This window comes from Sus scrofa, unplaced genomic scaffold (genome assembly GCF_000003025.6).
Source record: "Sus scrofa isolate TJ Tabasco breed Duroc unplaced genomic scaffold, Sscrofa11.1 Contig1206, whole genome shotgun sequence".
NCBI classification, from domain to species: Eukaryota; Metazoa; Chordata; class Mammalia; order Artiodactyla; family Suidae; genus Sus; species Sus scrofa.
The window spans coordinates 2032501-2041482 of NW_018084833.1; positions in this window are offsets into that span (position 1 = coordinate 2032501).

Genomic DNA, 8982 nt, shown 5'->3' on the forward strand with positions numbered 1-8982 from the left:
AGGTTTTATTTTTACAGCTTTGCATCTGCTTGCGTAGTTGCCTCCAGAAGGGCCGCCCAGGGACCCCCACATGTGCCCTGCAGGACAGGCACGAGGAGACCCAGCTGCCTGGCCAGGAGCCACCTGCCCACTGCCTTTGGGACGTCCGTTGCCAGGACGGGCTTGCCAGGGGCAGGGAAGCAGCGGTGGGTAATTAGCTGCCAAGCCTGAGAACTGCTCACAGGCCCTGCTCCGGGCGCCTCTCTGCTCTTGGCCTCGGGAGTGACCCGGAGGCTTGTCAAGATTTCAGAGGAACCCGGAGTGATGGGGGGGGAGGACAGGATTGACAGCTGGATAATCACTAGAAACGAGTGTCTCTGCCCTCTGCGGGGCGGGACCAGCTTTTTTTATGCCGGTGGCTCCCTTGGTGCTGCTGCCCCTTGGGGGCTGGGCTAAATAAAGGTGGCTTCTCCGGAGACCCTGCCCTGAGCCCCCAGGCACAGGCTGTCCCTCTGCAGCGGTCAGAGGTCCAGAATCCTTCCTCCAGCCTACGGACAGCCCTCAGGCTCCCACCTTGGTGGTCTAATCGCTCACCCTGCCTTTGACTTGGCAAACGGGGGGAGGCCCTGATGTTCCAGATGGTTCCTCTCCCAGGAGGTACCCAGACGTGACACAGAGCTCTGCCCTGGGGGTGCCTGGAGGCCCCCAGGCTGACCCCCCAGAGCAGCCATAGCTCCAAGCGGGGGAGGGAGCTGAAGCGGGAGCCCAGACGACACGGACCCCCGCCAAGTCCCCGGGGGCCCTGGCCAGACAGCCAGACCCTACGCCGGTCCCTGAGACAGAGCCTCAGCCCCTTGGGCCGAGTCTGCGGTGGGAGGGCGCGTGGGGGTGGGGAATGGGTGGCAGGTGGCGGGGTGGGGGGGCGTGGTCAGACCCGCAGGACCGGCCCCCGGGCCCTCTTGGCCTCTCCCTGGTGCCCGGGGCCTGAGCGGGCGGAAGCAGCTCTGATTTCTGGCCCTTTGGCTTCGGGTCCCTGCCTTCAGTTTTTCGGTGTCTAGGCACCAGCCGGGTAGAGAGGCTTGTTCGTGTCATGCTGTGACTGAGCCTCCCTGTGGGACCGGCGGCCGCTGAGCACGCTGAGGCCTGGGCCCTGGGGTTGAGCTCTGCACACGCCTTCTCTCCGCCTCTGACCTCTGACCTGGCTCGGACCCCCGACCCGGTCCTTCTAGATGGTGTCTCCCCTGGAGACGGGGAGGAAGGAGCCGGGAAGGAAACTGGAGCCTCTGCTGGGTGGGTCTGGACTGGACAGCGTCCTGCCCCCTTGTCCCCCCCAGCCCCTCCCCGCCCCGCCCCAAATCAGAGGTTCACCCACTGGCTCCGGCTTTGCCCGGCCGGGCCCTCCTGCCACCGTCCGCTGCAGGTCTGGCCTGGCCTCAGGGACCGTGCCGGGGAGGGGTGGGGGTCGCCCTCCCTCCCACAGGGCCTTGGCGGCCGCAGAAGAGCAAAGGTTTTCTCTGCCCTCCTGGCTTCATGGCTGGGTCCCCAGACTGAACTGGCCGAAGCGGGTTAGAGGCAACTCACTTCAGGAGCAGGGCCTGGCGCAGAAGGGACGCCGAGGAGCCTGGCCCAGGATGGAGCGTGTCCTTCTCGGGCCCTTGGGTGGTTCCCGCGTGCGGTTCCCCGGAGGACAGGCCCAGGAGGGGGCCGCCAGGTGGCAGCCGAGGTCCCTGAGGCCCACGGTCTCCCCAGGGGGACAGTGGCCTGGGACGCGGACGGCCTGGGCGGTGGTGGGCCGGAGGGCACCTTGGCCAGGCATCAGCAAACCTCGTGCCTCCGCTCCCCCGAGTGTAGATTTCGGCTGATCGCCCCCCAGGTCGGGAGCGAGCAGGTCTGGGCTGTGTCCTAACGACCTTTTGCTTCCTGCAGCACCTATGAAACCACACCAACACTGGGCCGCTGAGGCCTCGTGCCGGAAGGCAATCGTGGGCGAAGGGCTCCCGGACCTCCAACGGCTGCGGTTCGTTCCAGGTTCAGGGCCCTGCAAGGATTTGATGGGGGCCGCTGCTTCATTCCGATCCCTGGAGAGCGAGCACGGGACACCCGTCCTAGTCCCGGGGACTTTGACGTTCAGGCCTCGATGCCTTTGTCACCTCCCAGGGCGGAGGCTGGTCCCTGGAGCGCGAGGGGCACGTCTGTGTGCCCTGGTCGGAGCAGGCCACCGGGCTCGGGGGCAGGCGGCGTCCTGGCTGGCAGGGCTGGAGACGAGGACCCCGAGGTTACCCAGCTCAAACTGCGCGTTTTATTTCTTTAAAGTGTAGTTGATCTGCAGCGTGCTGTCCGTTTCTGCCGTACAGCGTGGGGACCCGCCGTAGAGCGTGGGGACCCGTCGTACTTACGTATAAATTCTTCCCTCACGTTCTGTCACAGGTGCGTGGAGAGAGTCCCGGGCTGTGCAGCAGGCCCTCACTGCTTATCCATTCTAAATGTCATAGTCCGCATCTACGAACCCCAGACGCCGGGTCCATCCCACTCCCTCCCTCTCGGCAACCGCACGTCTGCTCTCCGTGTCTGTGAGTCTGTTTCTGTCCTGTGGAAAGGTTCATTTGTGCCGTGTTTTAGGTCCAGATAGAGGTGGTATCATATGGTATGTGTCTTTCTCTTTCTGACTTACCTCACTTAGCATGAGAGTGTCTAGCTCCATCCATGTCGCTGCACATGGCATTATTTTGTCCTTTTTAGGGCTGAGTAGTATTCCCTTGTATATATATATACACACGTATATACACATATACCACATCTTCTTAATCCATTCATCCGTCGAGGGGCATTTGGGTTGTTTCCATGTCTGGGCTGTTGTGAATAGAGCTGCCATGAGCATAGGGTGCACGTATTTTTTGAGTGAAAGTTTTGTCCAGATAAGTGCCCAGAAGAGGGATTGCTGGCTCATGTGGTGGTTCTCTCTTTCGTTTTCTTTTTTTTTTTTTTTTTTTTGCTTTGATACATGGAGCCTAAGAGACAGCAGTTTTTCCTTGACAGTCAGAGGGATTAAGCCTTGTAAATCTGCCCATTTTTTTTTTTTTTTTTTGTCTTTTTGTTATTTCTTTGGGCCACTCCTGCGGCATATGGAGGTTCCCAGGCTAGGGGTCGAATCGGAGCTGTAGCCACCAGCCTACGCCAGAGCCACAGCAACATGGGATCCGAGCCACGTCTGCAACCTACACCACAGCTCACGGCAACGCCGGATCCTTAACCCACCGAGCAAGGGAAGGGACCGAACCCGCAACCTCATGGTTCCTAGTCGGATTCGTTCACCACTGCGCCACGACGGGAACTCCTATCTTTCGTTTTCTGAGGAACCAAGAAAACTGAGAAAGGCTGGGCTCCCAGCCCGCTAAGGTGGGTCCAGCTCTTTCTGAAACCCTGACGGTGTTTGTCCCAGGCCTCAGAACAAAAGGCGGGTGTACAGACAGCTGTGCCCTCGTTTCTCGCTAACCTGCAGAAATTGGCGAGCACCCAGGACGTGCCTGGCAGGTGGAGATTAGCCTGATCCTTGGAGCTGGAGCCACGGAGGCTCAGGGTGAGAAGAGATGGGTTTTTCTGGCCACCCAGCTGCCTGTCCTGCCCTTGGGAGCTGATTGCTAGGTCGTGTGGTGACTCTGTGTTACTAAGTGAGAAGCTGCAGCTCTTTTCCCAAAGTGTCCCGGTTACAGCATGTGAGAGGAGGTGGCGTGGGCAGGCTGGGGCTTAGCTGTTCCGGGGGCGGGCCCTGGCATCTCTCAGCCCGGTCACCACCTAGCAGTGGGAGCCGCGGGTTTTCTCTCAGGCTGTGTGTGCGTGTGCGCTCGGCTGAGCGCCTGGGGACCTGGGTGACAGGTGGACCGCCACCTGCTGTCCTGTGCCATCTGTCAGCCTGGTGTCAGCCCAGGGACACTGCATGCTTCCATCTCACAAAGGGGTCCCTTCGGGACGGCACTGCTGTGGGTCCTCGGCCAGTGGGGAGGCAGCTGGCTGGGGAGGGGCACCCCGGGACCAGGGCGAGCCCCGTAGCCCACATACAGCCCTGGACAGAAGGTGCCTGCTGGGAGGCCCATTTCTCCACCCAAGCCCCTGGGCTGACAAAGGCTGATCTGGCCTGAACGAACCCCCTGAGGGGGCAAAGATGAGAGCCTCTGCCACGCTGGACCATTGCCAGGAGGCTTCATTACCTTGAAGCGAGGGCAGGTCCGTCCACTTGGAAAACGGCTGTCGAGTGACAGACGGGCGTCCAAGGGCTATGCCCTCTAGACTCGCCCATAATCCCGGCCTGAGCGTCCTGGGCCTCGGTTTACTGTCTTTCAAATGGGAATGCCAGAGTTCCCGCTGTGGCTCAGCAGGTTAAGAACCTGACACAATGTCTGTGAGGGGTAGATTCCATCCCTGGACCCGCTCAGGGGGTTAAGAATCGGGTTGCTGTGAGCTGTGGTGTAGGTCGCAGACGAGGCTCAGGTCTGGTGTGGCTGTGACGGTGGTGTAGGCCGGTGGCTACAGCTCCCATTCGACTCCATATGCTGCGGGTGCGGCCCTAAAAAGACAAACAAAACAACCTAAATGGGAATACCAGGCTCTTCCCCGCTGACCAGGGGGGATGGGGAATGCAAACGAAGTCTCTGTCCCGCATGGGTCACGGGGCATCCGTGTCCCCAGGTGGTGACCTCTTCGGCCAGCCCCGCCCAGGAGGCCCGCGAGCTGCCTGCTGCGCGCAGCTTCACCAAGGGGGACACTCAGCCTGACACGGCTGGACCCTCTTATCTGCGGAGCCTAATTGTAAAACACTGGGGCTTAGAGTTCACGGGTCTTTTTTTTCCCCAGAATGATTTTTTAACTTCCTTTGACTGGCATCGATCCACGTGGATTAGAAAAAACGAGAAACCCGTATTTGCCACAGAGAATTTGGGAAGCCCTGATGCAAACCCTGTGGAAGAAACTTTTCTTCCCAAAAGGCCTTTGGAAGCAGCTGTCTGAGTGTGGCAGGAAGGTGGACACGGTCACATGCCCTCCCCGTGGGAGTGACGGCACCGCCCTTCCAGACAGCGATCTTGTGGGCACATCTGTACGTGTCAGCGGCTCTAACGGTGCGGCTGTCCTTTGACCCAGGCCGGGGTGGTGAAGGGCCAGGGTTCTTCTCACCCGCGGAGTATCAGGCAGCCACCAGGAGGCGGGAGAACCTGACTGCAGGATGCGGTTACTGAGCACAAAAGGCGACTTCCTCCACCCACTGATTCAATCCACCTTTACTGAGGACAATGAGGGGCCTGACAGGTGCCTGGGAGCTGGACTGTGTTCATGAGACGTGTGGCTTCAGATGCTATGCCGCGTGCCCGGTGCCCACAGGGCCGACTAGAAAGGCGCCCAGGGGCACCGCCTGCCACCCGCTTAGGGGCTGGGATGGCTGGACATTCACGTTTTCTTTGGGCTTTCTGGTATTTCTTTATGATGCGCCAGGATGAATACCTACGGCTCACAAAATCCGATTTGGAAACAGGTGCAGTGGTATAGCCTGCATTTGCATATAAACAAGAGGGGTGCAGGGGGAAGCATCTTGGAAGGTGCTGGGTCTCCAAGGCTCCCCCGGGGATCTCGTGTCAGGCCGCCTCCCGGGGAACTGAGTCCCTCGGGTCTGTGTGTCAGGCAGTGGCACAGCCCAGCCTCTGGATCCCCTGCGAGCCTCCCACCCCCCAGCTCACTGGCTTTCAGAGGCCGAGGCCAGTGCAGCCACCACCCTGCCTCCTTGCAGAGGCCATCGGAGTGTCCCCCTCATGTCCTGGGCCTCAGCTGCAGCCCCAGCCCTTGGAAAGCTGGACCCACCCGGCAGCTGGGAATGGTTCTCACCCCTGAACACCCTCCCAGTGGGGAGGGGAGGGGGGACGCTGGCTGGGAAGAGCTTAACCCCAAACTCCTTCTCGCTAAGGGGCAGTCCTGCCCGGCCCTCAGCTGTGTTGTCCCTGTCATCTGCTTTGGCTGCACACTGCTCAGGTCTCCCTGCGGGGACCTCGCGTTGCCTTCTCCGCTTGCTCCTCCACGCGGCTGAGTCCTTGCACAGAACGCAGCTTGGATGCTGCCTCCTCCAGGAAGGATCCCTGGCATCTTCCCTCTCGGCAGGGACGGGACGAGGGGCTCCTCTGTGCGCACACAGCTGCCCCTCCCCAGCTGCAGGGCTTGGCCCCCACTGCGGGAGCTGCCTGGGTGTTTCTCTGTGCCCGCTCTGGGCACCCAGCCCAGGGCCTGGTGCCTAGGGGACTCCGAACATGTCTGGGTAAACAGTTTGCACGCACGTGTGTGCAGACGTGTACGTGCGCAGACACCGAATAGATAAATATTTCTATTTGAACACAGATTCTGCGCATACATGAAGGACGAGGCGGGTCTCTGTGAGACCCCCACGTGGGAAGGAAGGGTGGGCGCCTGTGCGACCTCCTTCTCTCTCTCTCTGCTGAAGCCACAGAGGGGCTGGTTTTGGGGGAGGCGGTGGCCACAGGAGAGCCTCTCTCCCTCTGTGCCATCCTGCTGTCCCGATGCCAAACATCTGATGTTGCTGCTTGGCAGAAGCATCCTAGTCAGAACCAGGCTGGGTGCCCCGGGTATTAAAGAGCCATAAACCAGTCCTAAATGGCTCATCTCCGTGAGTTTTGAAACATCCACTTCCCCCTCTCGGCCCTACGCAGGGAAGCACGGGAGGCAGGCGTTTGGGAGTTTGCTGGGTTTCCCGGCGAATCGGCCAGATGCTGTTTCCATGGCAACGTCCTCTCCTCCGGGGACCGGCGCTGGAAAAGCAAGTTTTCGGCCTAATCTTCCTGGAAGTCTCCCGGCCCCAGAGTGCTGTTTAGCAGGAAATGGGAGCCAGCCCGGGCCTGCCTGCTGCCGCCTGAGCTCTGGGGTTTAAAAAGTTGTTATTGCTGCCGCCGCCGCTGTGGTTCCGCTTCCCCGGTGAGCAGCTGCCTCCGGGGAGCAGCTGGGAGGCAGGCCGCCCCCACTCGCCCGGGGATGCGCAAAAGTCAGCTCCTCCATCTACAAACAGAGAGGAACCTGAGGCCGTCCTGGCTTCGCATGGGGTGGGGAGGGGCCCCCCGGGCGGGCCCCCCACCTCCATTCAGTAGGTGGACACTGGGCTAGCCCAGGGCCCTGGTCTGTAAGGGGCGAAGTTGGGCCTGAACCCAGAGAGTGGCCCCACCCCGTGGTCTCCAGGGAGGCTGACCCTGTCTAAGAGCCGGCCTATCTGGGGGGTTCCCTGCAGCTTCCCCGAGGTCCAGAGGCGGCAGAGAGGCCAGGAAGCAACCCAGGGGTGCGTGCAGGGCTGGCCGCTGGCCTGCTGGCCCTTCAAGGGCCCCGAGAGCCTCCCGTGGGTGGGAGATGGCCCCGCAGCTGGCCTCAGCCTGTGTCTACCCAGCTGCCACGGGACCCAGTGGTCAGCAGGATCCCCCTGGCTGGTCTGGGGTGAGGCTGGGGGCTTTGACCTTGGAGGAATGCTCAGCCTCAATGACATCCAGAGTGGCCCTGTCCGGGGTGGCCGCGTAATCTCCCTTCACCCAAATGAATCAGAGTTGGGACTTTAGAGACTCAGCTCCTCGGTGACAACAGCAGTATTTCTTTCAGTTTTTAGGGCCACACCCGCGGCTTACAGACATTCCCAGGCTGGGGGTTGAACAGGAGCTGCAGCTGCCGGTCTACACCACAGTCACAGCAATACCAGATCTGAGCCGCGTCTACAACACACACTGCAGCTCACGGCAGCGCCGGATCCTTAACCCACTGAGAGAGGCCAGGGATTGAACCCGCATCCTCATGGGACTGGTCAGGTTCGTTACCGCTGAGCCACAACGGGAACTCCATACCAGCAGCATTTTGAGGCTCAACAGCCACGTGTGGTCGCCACAGCGAGTGACAAAGATCCAGACCACTTTTATCGGGGCAGGAAGTCCTGTTGGATGGCGCTGCTCTGGGTGGCCAGGTCTAGAGGGTTCTGTTAGAGGTTTAAGTCAGATAGAACAGACTCACCGAAAGGACAAGTCCAGGAGGCGGCAATTGTATTATTATTTTTGGCCATGCGGAAGTCCCCAGGCTGGGGACACAACCTGCATCACAGTAGTGACCACACCAGATCCTTAACCTGTGTGCCACTAGGGAACTCCCAGAGATACTGCACTTCAAGACAGGAGACTCTCGGGGCAGGTCTGGCTCAGCCCTGCCTTCAAGCTCTGTGACTTCAGACAAGTGACTCGACTTCTCTGAGTCTAGGCTTCCTCGTTTGTAATTCGGGGAGGATAACTGTATCTGTATCCAGGTCCAGGTTAATCACGGCTGGAGTCTGTCCTCAAGAGTTGGTAGCAGCCACTGCCCCCGCCAGCATCTTTGCAGGCATCTTACCGGCATGCGTGTGCGAGAGGGGAGCAGTCAGCGCCTCCGGGTCCAGCAGCTGCCCTGAGACAGCAGTTCCTTCTGCCCTTGTACCGATGAGGCAGTCGGGGCTCAGGGAGGCCAAGGCACTTGTCAAGGCACGTGGCTGGTCGTGGGCAAACAGGTGCTGCGCCCGAGCCGGTCTGCGCTCCAGCCACGCCCAGCACCGCCAAGTGTGCCAGCCTGCGTCTCGCCTGCCGCCACCCACCCAACTCCTTTCCTCCTCGTCTCCTCTCCCAACCATCCTGCGGCACCTAGAACGGCGATTCTGCTCCAGCCCCAGGCAGATGGATCGTCACCGCGGGTGTGGAGTCTCCGCAGGATGTCACCGCACTCTGCAGAAGCTCATCACGCACTCGGGCGTTTGTAACTCCCAGGCCATGGTACGCTTTTCTTCCTTTCTTTTTCTTTTTTTATCTTTTCAGGGCTGTACCCATGGCATATGGAGATTCGCAGGCTAGGGGTCGAATCGGAGCTACAGCTGCTGGTCTACACCACGGCCATAGCCACGCAGGATCTGAGCCGCATCTGCGACCTACACCACAGCTCATGGCAACGCTGGATCCTTAACCC